The 14,411-nt window shown below is 30.8% G+C and overlaps 1 pseudogene; it reads left to right on the plus strand.

The window, feature by feature from the left end:
- The first annotated feature begins 3,900 nt into the window (after positions 1–3,900).
- On the plus strand, positions 3,901–4,704 carry LOC132799861 (ATP synthase subunit alpha, chloroplastic-like; annotated as a pseudogene).
- The last annotated feature ends 9,707 nt before the right edge of the window (positions 4,705–14,411 follow it).

Genomic DNA, 14,411 nt, shown 5'->3' on the forward strand with positions numbered 1-14,411 from the left:
ATTGTTGCTTTAGCTTTACTCACATCAGTAGCATATTTCTATACGGGCCTTTCAAAAAAAGGATTAGGTTATTTTGGTAAATACATTCAACCAACCCCAATCTTTTTGCCCATCAACATCTTAGAAGATTTCACAAAATCCTTATCGCTTAGTTTTTGACTTTTCGAAAATATATTAGTCGATGAATTAGTAGTTGTTGTTCTTGTTTCTTTAGTGCCTTTAGTGGTTCCTATACCTATCATGTTCCTTGGATTGTTTACAGGTGGCATTCAAGCTTTTATTTTTACAACCTTAGTTGCAGCTTATATAGGCGAATCCATGGAAGGTCATCATTGATTAGTTTTTGACATAGTCTTTTTTTTAGCTTACCCTGATGGCATGTCTACGTGTCTCAAAGTAATCCACTTAGACTTAAGGAAAAAAAATATACAAATAAGATTGAAATAAGAATAAAGTATATACAATCTAGCGTAATAGTAAAAAGAATATTATGATATTAAGTTAAGGAATTGTAAAAAATAAAAAATAAAAAAAAATAAAAAGGAAAGAGATCTAAAAGATCTATTTCCTCAAATTCTTGTTTGGTTGATTTATACCACCCTCCAATGAACAATCCATTTCTATTGATATTGTTTTGTTCATTCAATTCACCGATTGACCCAAAAAAAATTAATAAATAATAAATTAATGAACTTTGATCAACTCAATCCTGATATTTCAATGCAGTGATTATGTCTAACGAATTTGTCAGTTAGATTGATTGTACTCATGGGGGATAATGATATATAAAAATAGGAGATAAGGGTTTACAAAAAGGATATTTATAAAAAAAGGGGTTGATTAGAGGAGGAGGGGGGGGGGGGGGGTCGAACTAGATGTATGTAATCTGATCGTTATAAGACAATTCTTATGTATGTTTCGAAGAATGATTCTAGAATCTAACTGAATCTAAGATACGAATAGTTGATTTACATTATGGGGGAAAGACGAATGATTCTAGAATCTGACTGAATCTAAGATACAATAGTTGATTTACATTATGGGGGAAAGACATGTATATGTGATATTCAATATTAACTAGGTATATATGAATTAAAGATATATTTAATTTGCCTTACTATTATGTTATGAATTTCGATAGGGATTCGAAAATAAGTCCTTCCATTTTGACTATAATTTTTTTGGAATATTGAATGAATTTAAATCACAAAAAGGAATAGAGAATTCAAAGAATGGTTAAGAAAGAAAATAAAAAAGAAAGAACTGGCCGAACAAAAGTTGTACGAATTAACAAAAATTACATGTATAGGAATATATCGAAGCAGTTCTATTGCTTCAAGAATACTATTATTTCAATTCAGGGTTTTTAGTGACTTTGAACGGATAAATATTAGCGATAGAATAAGTAAGCCATAATTCATTGATTGATTGTATCATTAACTAGTTCTTTATTTTATTTATTTTTTGCAAGGAATTTCTCATGAATCCACTAATTTCTGCCACTTCCGTTATTGCCGCTGGATTGGCTGTTGGGCTTGTTTCTATTGTACCTGGGGTTGGGCAAGGTACTACCATGAGCCAAGCTGTGGAGGGGATCGCTAGACAACCAGAAGCAGAGCGAAAAATACGAGGTACTTTATTGCTTAGTCTGGCTTTTATGGAAGCTTTTAACAATTTATGGACTGGTTGTGGCATTAGCGCTTTTATTTGCGAATCCTTTTATTTAAACTTTTACTGTTTAATTTAGAAAAATAGTAGAATAAAAATATATAGATAATTAGTCTATCTATAAGAATAAGAAAGAGGAGATCATATGGAAAATGTAACCAATTCTTTCCTTTCCTTGGGTTATTGGCCATTCACCGGGAGTTTTGAGTTTAATATTGATATTTTAGCAACAAATCCAATAAATCTAAGTGTAGTCCTTGGTGTATTGATTTTTTTTTGGAAAGGGAGTGTGTACAAGTTGTTTATTTCAAGAATAGGTTGGATCCAACCAACTGCACTTTTTTTCGTTATAACTTAAAAAGGTGCACGATTCCTCAAGTTACTTCTGAATAAATTAAGAAATCATGTTTAAGAACTATAGCATTTTGTGATTCATTGGTAAATCTACTTTGATTCTCTATCAACCAATAATGTGGGATTGTTAAAAAGGTTAAAGCAAAATTGTTTGAAGTCTAGATGGAGCGTGGTACTCTTTCTACTACTATGTTAATACAGAATATGTTAATCCAAAAATGATTTCAAAGAGTTGGAATGTTGGATTAGTGATCAGTTTCTGTACTTTCATAAGTATGAATAGAGAAAAGAGGATAGGCTTATTACATTAAAAAAAGCTAGGGAGCTTCCCCCATACATAAGTAATTGGGTGTGAGAGCCAAATGAATCGAAAGATTCAGGTTTCGTTCAAGAAAGGATCGTGGAAGTTTTGAAATGAATGGAAAGATAATCTACTTTCATTAAGTGATTTATTAGATAATCGAAAACAACAGATCTTAAAGACTATTCAAAATTCAGAAGAACTATGCAGGGTGATGCGAATCCGCCCGAGCTCGCACAACCGACAACTCACTACTGTACTGATCTGATACGGATGAAGGCTGGACCGATCACTAGGGCTCAAGCTAAGAGGTTTAAGGACAACCTTGCTGCCTTTATCTAGAAAGTAGTTCATTCTCAAAAGGGCTTGTCCATAACTGAAGATAAAAGACCTGTTTTAAGCAGCCAAGTGGTGGAGGCTGATACATCGGACATTTTATATCGGACAGCCATGCCTCGGACATCTAACCCATGCCTCGGACATCTTACCTCGGACTTCGAACATCAGGCAGACATAAGTTAGCTCGGATAGACATAAGTTAGCTCAAAAAGACATAACTTAGTTCGGACATTAGGCAGACATAAGTTAGCTCGGACATCAGACATAAGTCAGCTTAGTTGTCAAACTAGTCAACTCATTTTCTAGTTTGCGTTTGACTTTTTTTTTGGGGGGTTTTTATTTATTTATTTGCTGGACAAATAAGTTTAGGAAAGTTATTATTTTATTATTTTCATTGTAAATTAATTAATTCTTAATTGAAAATAAGGGAATTAATTAATTAGATTAGGAAAAGGAAAGATTCGGTCAAGCTAGAATTCTTCATTGCGTGCCCGGTTTTTCCTAGGGTTTTTAGGGTTTATTTTATTTCTTTCAAAGCCTATTTAAAGGATTATTTTTTCAATAAGAAGACAACTTTGATTTGATTGAGAAAATACTTGTGAGATTAATTATCTCTTTGTTATTTGATAACACCTAAAACACCATTAGAGAATTGGTTGTTTTAGCTTGACTTATCAATTGGTTTTCCATCCCCTATTGTGGTGTCTACATTATACTAAGGTTTCTAACCACAGGTTGGTTAGGGGTTGAGGTCAATTCCATTAGAACTTGAACTTAATTAAGATACGGGCTAATATAATATGGGTTTAGGAGCAGGTCGTCCTAGGTTCGTATCACGGGGGGACCGTGGAAAGGTTGGAAAAAGCCTGGTCCCACTTGCAGAAAGTAGAAATGGAAGCGGAGTAGTTTCGAGCGAATGGATACTTTGAAATAGAACGAGAAAAATTGAATTTGATTAATTCAACTTAGAAAACCTTGGAACAATTAGAACATTACAAAAATGAAACCATTCATTTTGAACAATAAAAAGCTATTAATCAAGTTGGACAACTGGTTTTCCAACAAGCCTTACAAGGAGATCTAGGAACTCTGAATAATTGTTTGAACACCGAGTTACATTTACGTACCAATAATACTAATATTGGCATGTTTGGAATGATGAAAGAAATAAAGGGTTTGTCTTTCTACTGCAGGCATTACTTTTCTTTCAAACAAAAATAAAGAATTAAGAAATACTCATGGTAACTATTCGAGCAGATGAAATTAGTAACATTATTCATGAATGTATTGAGCAATATAATAAAGAAGTAAAGATTTTAAATACTAGTACTGTACTCCAAGTAGGCGACTACATTGCTCATATTTATGGTCTTGATAAATTAATGGCGGGGGAATTAGTAGAATTTAAGGAAGGTACGATAGGCATTGCTCTAAATTTGGAATCAAATAATGTCGGTGTTGTATTAATGGGTGACGGTTTGATGATACAAGAGGGAAGTTCTGTAAAAGCAACAAGAAAAATCGCTCATATCCCGGTAAGTGAGGCTTTTTTAGGCTATGTTATAAATGCTCTGGCTAAACCTATTGATGTCGAGGTGAAATTTCAGCTTCTGAATCCCAGTTAATTGAACCTCCCACCCTAGGTAGTATTTCGAGACGGTTGATATATGAGCCTCTTAAAATAGGACTTATTGCTATTGATTCAATGATTCCTATAGGATGTGGTCAGCGAGAAATAATTATTGGGGACAGAAAAACCGATAAAATAGTAGTAACCACAGATACAATTCTCAATCAACAACAGCAAAATATAATATGCATTTATGTAGCTATTGGTCAACAAGCATCTTCTGTGGCTCAGGTGGTGACTGCTTTACAAGAAAGGGGAGCAATGGATTACTATTGTGGTAGCTAAAACGGCCGATTCTCTGGCTACATTACAATACCTCGCTCCTTATACAGGAACTGCTCTGGCTGAATATTTTATGTATCGTGAATAAACCACTTCAATTATTTATGACGATCTCTCAAAACAAGCATAGGCTTATCACCAAATGTCTCTTTTATTACGTAGACCACCGGGCCGACAAGCTTATCCGGGAGATGTTTTTTATTTCCATTCATGCCTTTTGGAAAGAGCTGCTAAATCAAGTTCTCATTTAGGTGAAGGAAGAATGACTACTTTACCAATAGTTAGGACTCAATATGGAGATCTTTCGGCTTATATTCCTACTAATGTAATTTCCATTACAGATGGACAAATATTCTATCTGCCGATCTATTCAATGCCGGAATCAGAACTGCTATTAATGTGGGTATTTTTGTATCCAGAGTAGGGTCCGCAACTCAAATTAAAGCCATGACACAAGTAGCTGGCAAATCAAAATTGGAATTGGTGCAATTTGAAGAATTAGAAGCCTTTGAACAATTCGCTTTTGATCTCGATAAACCTACTCAGAATCAATTGGCAAGAGGTCAACGATTACATGAGCTGCTCAAACAATCTCAATCAGCCCCTCTCGCGGTGGAAGAATATATAATGACTATTTATACTGGAACCAATGGTTATCTTGATTGATTAGAAATTGCGCAAGTAAGGAAATTTCTTGTTGAGTTACGTAATTACTTAAAAATGAATAAAACTCAGTTCCAAGAAATCATAGCTTCTACCAAGACATTTACTGAGGAAGCAAAAGCCATTTTGAAGGATGCTATTTAGGAACAGCTGGAACGTTTTCTACTTCAGGAACAAGTATAAAGAAAATAAATTGATCACTTTTAATTTTTATTAATCGTAATTAAAGAAAATAAATTGATCACTTTTAATTTTTATCAATCTTAATTCAATGTTAATTAAATCTTAATTTAATACAAATTTTAAAATTTAATACTAATTTTAATAATAATAAATAAATTATATACTTTTTCTAATATATAATTAATAATTATTTAATTATTTAAATTATTTTAAAATAAAATACAAAAAAAAATTATAAAATATAAAAGTTTTTGTTTTTTGTAATAATTATTTTCCATAATAATATAGAAATAATAATATATTACATTTCTATATTAAATATAATATTAATATTAAATACATAATAATTATATACTCATATTAACATACATTAAATATATAATATATATTAAATTTATGGAAAATACATGGAAATAATATATAAACTAGATTATACTCATATTACAAGTACTAAGTGTATAAGAGCGCCTCTTATTCAAATTATTCAAAAGATCTTTTTTGACATGGAAATCTAAAAATATATGGAAATAAATTGTGTTCAATAGGATTTGAACCTATACCAAAGGTTTAGAAGACCTCTGTCCTATCCATTAGACAATGGATGCTTTGCATTCTAATTTTTTTTGTATTTATTTTCTTTTCACATTTATTATTCGGACGAAACAAATATGTGAAAGAATTCCGGGAATTGCGTATTCAACTATGCCCTACATTAATTATATTCATTTTATTTATATTTCTATAAAACATATTTAATAGAAATTTGATATTTTAATGCATATCAAAATATATAAATACATATTAGATATAAATATGTATTAGATATATAGATTTATAGGTTTTGACTATAAAAAAAAAATATTGAAAAATACTGAATAGAGATAAGAGAAAGTAAGCACAAGCACGTAGCGAGAATCGAACTCGCATTGTTAGCTTGGAAGGCTAGGGATTATAATCGACGTTGATTCATCATTGTTAATGTCTCTAATTCAAAATTGAACATGAAACTTTGGTTTCATTCAGCTCCTTTATGGAAGATAAATAAATTTCCAAATATCAATTGAAATTAAAAAAAAAAATATTAGACCCATAACATCTATGTCAGCTTTTCAGTCTGAATGCATTCAAAATGGCCCGCTTTCTAGACGATCCTTATAACAATCTAGCTAGTTACTTTGTACTCTACTTCTATTTGAAAGAATCCTTAGGAAAAGGTTTTTCTTTCCACCGAGCTAAAACAATTTTTTGATGTCTCTAGTAAACCAAAGTTATTGTTTAATTAGCTATTTTGTTTCAATTTTCCCTATACAAAAAAGAAAAATTGAGGATTTAGTTACAATTAGAAATACACTTTCTATCTTTATCCATGGATCCTCTACTCATACTCAATCAATTGGAAATATTGATTGATCCAATTAAAAAAAAAATATTATGTTTCGTAATTTCATAATCCAATTTTTCAATTTCTAATTGACTCTTGGATACAAATCACGAGAATGTATATTCTTCTTCAAATTTTTCATTGAAAGGTCAAGGATTTAATGCTTTTCAGAAATAAAGTTTTTGCTCAGAATGGAATATTAATCAAGCCGAGAGACCCCTTAACTATTCTGGGGTTAATAGAATAAATCGTACTTTTACCACTAAACTATACCCGCTCCAATCGATTATTGCATATAAATGAACTTTTTGTCAAACAAGAAACTCAGGCATAGTCAAAAGATAGGATCAGAAAAAAATACATTGTGCACGAATCCATAGTTCCGTTTTTTATTATATACATTTTTTTATTTATTTTTTATTTCAATAAAATATCAGTAAACCAAAAAAAAAAGAAAAAAAAATAAAGAAGATAAGAAATCTCGCTTTGATTCTATATCAAAATAGGTCTTTTTATGAGTTTTGTTGCTTCATTACTTGTTAAGGAAGGTCATGGTGGGGGTTTAAGGGAACACTTTGGTGTAGCAAAAACTTTATCCATATTACAATAATACTTTTATTAGCCGAACATGAGGAGAGATGTAGAGAGGATTTGTGAGAGGTATATCACGTGTAGAAAGTCAAAATCTAAGCTAAAACCACATGATTTGTATATGCCATTACCTATTCCTTCTTATCCTTGGGTAGATTTATCTGTGGATTTTGTATTGGGGTTACCTAGGTTAAGAATGGGTAAGGACTCTATTTTTGTGGTTGTTGATGATTTTCTAAGATAGCACATTTCATAGCATGTAATAGGATTGATGATGCATCTCATTTAGCTAATTTTCTCTTTAAAGAAGTAGTGAAACTTCATGGCATGCCTAGGACTATTGTTTCAGATACGGATGCTAAGTTCTTAAGTTATTTTTGGAAAACATTATGGGCTAATCCTGTGCAACTGAAGACCAGCCCGTACCCTACAATCAACTAATTGCTGGGGTGCTAATCCTGTGTAACTGAAGACTAAGCCAATTACTAAGGCTCAAGATAAGAGGTTTAAGGAAAATTTTGTTAGCTTCATACAAAATGTAATTAAATCTCAAGAGGGCATATTAGTATCAGAAGATTCTAAGCCCGTGCTGAGCATCTAACTTATGAAGGCAGAAATGGACCCAGGAAGCTATTTTGGTGCATTTGAGGACTCTAAGCAATATAGGGCGAGTTTGTTAGCCTATGAATGTGTTTGAGCTCACTAAGAGGCCATGAAATCATATCAGGGCAAAGCAAGGACGCCTAAGTATGTCATTAGCATCCAAGCTTCCACATTGGCTGGATTTAGCTAGTTTGGCATTAGGAAGGAGCTCACTTGCATTCTAAGCAAGCTTTGATAATTTCAATCAATGGCAACATGTGGGGACCAGTTCTAATCATACTAAGCATCCTACATGGCATGTTGAATTAGATTTGGAGCCTAAATTAGTTGGAGATTTGACAAGTACAACTTATTTGAAAAACTAGTCAAATCAGATTTGGAGCCTAAATTAGCAGGAGATTGGACAAGTACAGCTTATTTGGAAAAATAATAAACTATTTTCCAAATATGAAATTTGACTTTTATTTTAAGAAATAGTCTTTTATTTACTGGACAAATTAATTTAGGAAGGCTGAATTTTAATATTTGTGATTGTAAATTAATTAATTCCTCTTTAAAAGTTAAGAAATTAATTAATAAAAATTATATTAGAAAAGACATGTAAAATTCAGCCACACCTTTTGTTAAGTTTTATTGGCCGGTTTTTACCTATTGTTTTAGGATTTTGATTTTGTCACTTTAGCTTATTTAAAGGCTTATTTCTCAATAAATGACACTAAATTATTCATTCAGAAAAATTACTGTGAAAAAGATTTCTCTTTGCTCTCTTTAGAACACCTAGAACACGGAATAGAGAGTGAATGTTTTAGTTTGACTTATCAAGAGGACAATTCATAACCTATTGTGGCATCTTCGATGTATACCAAGATTTTTAATCACATATTAATTAGGGGTCAAGGTGGCCATTAGTATTTGAACTTAATTTTGATCCGGGCTAATATGATATGGGTTTAAAAGCAAGTCGACCTAGGTTCATATCAATTGGTAAACTGTCACTTCTGGGTTTGTTATTGGGTTACTGGGTACTGTCAATGCTAGGTTTCTTGGTGTGTTTGTTGTTGTATTGCTAGATTGCTAGGTTACTGCTTGATTGCTAGGTTATTGCTGGTTTGCTGGATTGCTAGGTTACTGCTTGCTGTATTGCTCTGTTGCACAGGTGGAAGGTGGAAAAAACTTAGGTCATGGGTTTTTTTTTCAAATTTAATAGGAGATTTTTCTCAATCTTGTTTGGGTTGATATTTTGTTTATGATTTTGCTTGGGATTGGGTTTTTTGTCGCGATTTTACTTTGAATTAGAGTTTTGTTCTTGATTTTGCAATGGGGTTGGGTTTTCATTTTGATTTTGGTCACTCTTTGTGCAGTGGTTTGGGTTAGCACAGCGACTGAAGTTTGCTCCATTGGGTGACTGACTTGGCCTCAAGTTATGTTTGGGTTTCCTTATTGGGATTGTGTCGAATTTGGCATCGTTGAAAAATGTATGCTTAATTTTATTTTAGTGGTTGATAATATGAAATTGAATTATTATATGAGTCTGAAATAGATAAAAATTTTCATTTTGTATATTTTTATTATATGTTTATAATTTGAAATTAAAGCTATAGTTGTTATAATATGTGTGGGAAATTTGAGTTGTAATGGTTTCCATGGAGGAGTTAAAATTGGTAGGATTGAAATCTCATGATTGTCATACATTGATGCAGCAACTCTTGCCTCTTGTAATTTGCTCAATCCTTCCTAAAAATGTGAGACATACAATTGCAAGACTTTGTTTTTACTTTAATGCCATTTACAAGAAGTCCATCATTCTTGCTGAATTGGACATAATCCAAAATGATATTGGTACAGCTCTGTGCCGGCTAGAGAAATTCTTCCCACCATCATTTTTCGATATAATGGTTCATTTAACTTTCATTTAGATCGAGAGATTAGATTGTGTGGACCAATACATTTCAGGCAAATGTACCCATTTAAGAGGTATATGAAAGTATTGAAAGGTTATGTTCAGAACAAAAATGGCCCAAAAAGTTATATTGCTGAGAGCTATATTTGTGAAGAAGTGATTGAGTTTTGTAGTGAATATCAAAGATGATTAGATGTAATTGGAAACATCATTGGTAGGTATCAAAAACTAAATGATGAGGATGATGTTGGTTCCCCTGTTAAGGGTGGAAAGACCTAATCAATTAATCAACAACTTTAGGAGCAAGTCCATATATGTGTACTACCGAATGTCCAGGAGATGGAACCATACATGAGATACATAAATCCATGTTAAAGTATAAATTAATAATTATTTTGAATATATTAATTAAATAAGAAAACTTTTCTTTGTTTTAGAATTCATTTGGTAGCCTTGATGTTAAAAAAAAAATCGAGGAAAAAAAAGCAAAATGGTTTCAAGATGAACACAAACGTACATTTATATATTGGTTACATGATAAGGTAAGTTTAAAATAAACTATTAATATCAAGGTTTTAACTTTAGGTTTAGTGAGTAAATAATGTATAACTGTATTTTCATTTACTAGATTGAACAAATGCAAAGTCAACCAAGTCATATAGTTTCTGAAACATTAAGACAGAATGTACATGGTTCGCAATGGTTGGTAACGAAACATGAAGGATATGAGATTAAAGGAGTTCGATTCGACACTTTGGATAAGGATAATAAGCGGGTGACCTAGAATTTTGGGCTAAAGGTAGTTTCTAAAAGTGAGCATTTTGCTAGTCCAAAGAACAATAACCTTATTTTAGCTGAGATGACATACTATGGGGCAATAATAGAATTCTACGATGTCAAATACATTGTGTTTTGAATTCTCGTAGTCAAGTGTGATTTGGTTGATAGTAGTGGTGTGAAAGTTGATGAGATAGGCTTTATATGTATTAACTTAAATAAAATTGGATATAAATCCGACCCATTCATTGTGGCTTCACAAGTTCAACAAGTAGTTTATGTTAAGAATCAACTTGATTCTAGATCCACTACAACATGGTACTTTGTTGACAATGAATTGGTTGCAGAAGATGGTCTTAGAGATTCTACGATGGTGCACAACCATTTGTCTTTCAGTTGACAAGTGTGGTTGAAAGTGATAATGAGGAAGAATGTGATAATGGTTATGTTTGTAATGATTGCAAGGGGATATGGATAAAAAACATACCATCTACTAAACAAATTCGTAATTAGATTCATCAACTTATGTTTAAATAATTATCCATTGTCATTATATGTTTTCCATTATTGTTATATTTTTTTGTTAATTATGTGTACATTCACAAATGCTTAATTTGCTTAATTAATTTTTTTGTTATTGTTGTCAATTAATTTGTGCAAAATTTAGTTGTGTTTATTTAATTTATGAATTTTTTTATTTATTATTGTTTTAATTTATTTTTTGTTATTATTCATTTTGATGTAGATTTATAGGCCCGTTTGATCAACACGCCCTCCTATATAATGATGAGTATAGATCATCATCAAGTAACGAGATCGACCTCATTTTGAGACACCCGAAGTATTTAAGCATCCACCCGAAATGTATCAATTCCATAGTCCTAGAGATGTTGAATGAATTTTTAAAATAGAGATTGACAGAAGAGTTCAATATATATTTATAAGTATTTATCAAATGCACAAAAGTTAAGTACTTATATATTTATTTTGTCATTATTTACTCAAAAATATACTTAATTATTTAATTTTCTAATATGTATATGTGTTTATAATTTTGCAGAAACTAAGTGAGGCACAATCTGAAAGAAGAAAGTCGAATAAGCATCCCCAGAGAATGGGTGTGTTGGGATATGCAAGACTGGAAAAAACTATGGTATGTTTTCTATTTTTACTTCCATTTAACTATATATGAATTTTTTATTTTAATCACATGGTATTATTAATATTTACATGTAACTTTTGCAGCAAATTGAAAGAGGCACATAAGAATACATAAAACCTGAGGATCTATGGACATGGACACGAATGGGGAAATATGGAAAATATGAAAATGAAGAAACGGAAATTTTAATGGGAAAAAATTTGTGAGTATTTTTATTTACATAAAAATGTATAATTGTAATGTTTAACTATTACCTTTCATCAAATATGATTAATTTTATAGTTTATATATTTTTATGATTGAAATATGGATATTTTTGTTTAGTTTTTTAACTTGATATTTTTATTCATTTTCATAATTTTGATTTAATTTTATTATTATTGTTGCCATGCAAAATATATTAATTTTTAGTTCAATATTGTAATTAAATATTCATGTAATCATTTAATATATAATGTAAGCATAATTAATTATTTTTACCACTATATATTGTTATGACTGAAACATAGATATTTTTGTTTAGTTTTCAATTTTATATTTTTATTCATTCACTTAAGTATGCTTAAATTTATTATTATTGTTGCCATGCATAATATATTAATATTTAGTTAAATATTGTAATTTTCTAATTATTTAATCATTTAATATACATTGTAAAATATCCTAAGGAAGAAGGCAGAGGAAGGAGAAATTGAGTCTTCACCACAGATGATATACTTACACAAGTTTTGGGGACCTAGTATGAAGATTAGCTTAGCGGTAGAGGCAAAGGTTATACAATGACTAATTTTTTTCACACACCTAAGTAAAGTTAAAAAAAAAAGGATAAGTCCGAGAAGAGTGAGAGAATTACCAAGCTAAAACTCGTTGTTAGTGGTCTTTTGGGGATCATTCGAAAGAAATGCAACATTCAAAAGATTAGTGAATTAGTATCTACATGTGGTATTAACCTACAGTCTGAGCCTCATATGCTAGACAACAATCTACGCATGGAAAGGCATTGCACTCTTGTACTCATACTTGGTCACCACATGGAGACTATGCAGTACATGACAACAATGTTGCCGATCTAAGGCCTTCATCTACTGCTAAACTTGATGCTCCTCCTATTTATCCATCACCTTTGACACCTTCAAAGGTATTATAAAAAAACAAAATTTGAAATTTATATTTAGCATTAATATATATGTTTAAATACTAATATTTTTATTCTTTTTTTTTTTTATGTTTATGTTTGATTTTGTTATCATTATTGCTACAAGAAGTATATAAATATATATATATTTCTATATTAATTATTCTAACTTTGTTTCTAATGCAGGATGTTAAATGCAATATTGCATAAGGCAGTGTTGCAAATATAGTAGTACATGGTACTTTGGTTCCTTCTATCCCATCGGATGTGTGCCATAATGTTATGCTAGGTGATCAAAATTTGAAAGTCACTGTTGATAAGGTGATTGATGAATTTGTCCCTTTACCTATATTATCATATGATATTGGATGTGTCAGTGATGTAGAAGAGGCATTTATTGCATGATCTAGATATCTTGTTGTACCATTTGATGCAACTGTATATGATAATTTATATGCATGTGTGAATAATAATGTTTTTTTCTTGTTATACTGGCATTTTATTGGTTGATATTTGTAGGCAAGTCTGAAGAAAAACCATGTTGAGGATGATCAATGTGGTGATGGTGATGCCTTATCAATAGTTACCCCACCAATCTGCGAGTTGTTACATCGAATCGAGGATGTCTAGAGCGATCATTTATGGACATTTCATATGATTAAAGGAACCGTGGGATACAAACAAGATTTATGCATATCAAAGAATGATATAACTGAGTTTTATTACATGCATGAATTATTTTCTGAGTGCATTTTGTTTTCAAAAGGTAACTTAAATTTAAATGCGTTTATTTCTAATTATTCAATTCAATTAATTATAATTATCATTATAAAAAAATATATTTACTTCTAATTTGATTATGTAGGCACTTATATAATGGACTGATGGATACACAAGCTGAAGAGAATTATTGTTTTATTTATCCCGCTATCATTGCACCAATTGGTCATGCAAATCCTTATGAAAGAATGATTAATATATTTAGTAGATGACAACATGCAAGACAATGTCATTTATGGTTCTTTCCATACTGTGCAAGGTATAATAGTTTAATTGCTTTTATTTGTACATAACTATGTAAAATAGTTGATTAAATAGCAAATCTATTTTATGTATTAATATTTAATTTATTTAAAATAAGTGTTTATTATGCAAATATTTATTTGAATTTTGTTGTCTATTAATTATTTTACATGAAGCTAGCTATTAAACAATTCTAATTGGGCAAAATTAAAAACAAAATTCAAATAAATAAATAAAAAGAAGATGCTTTTAAAAAAAAGTCACTCTATAATAGAAGGAAAAGCGTCGCTAAATACGTGCCAAAAGCTTTGCTAGATATGAGAAGAGGCGAGGCTCTAGATAAGAAAATATACGACACCTTTTTTTGTAAAATGTGTTGCTAGATGTTGAAATAGGAAATGTTTTTTCAAAAGCATTGC

Source organism: Ziziphus jujuba, chromosome 11 (assembly GCF_031755915.1).
Source record: "Ziziphus jujuba cultivar Dongzao chromosome 11, ASM3175591v1".
In the NCBI taxonomy this organism is placed as follows: Eukaryota; Viridiplantae; Streptophyta; class Magnoliopsida; order Rosales; family Rhamnaceae; genus Ziziphus; species Ziziphus jujuba.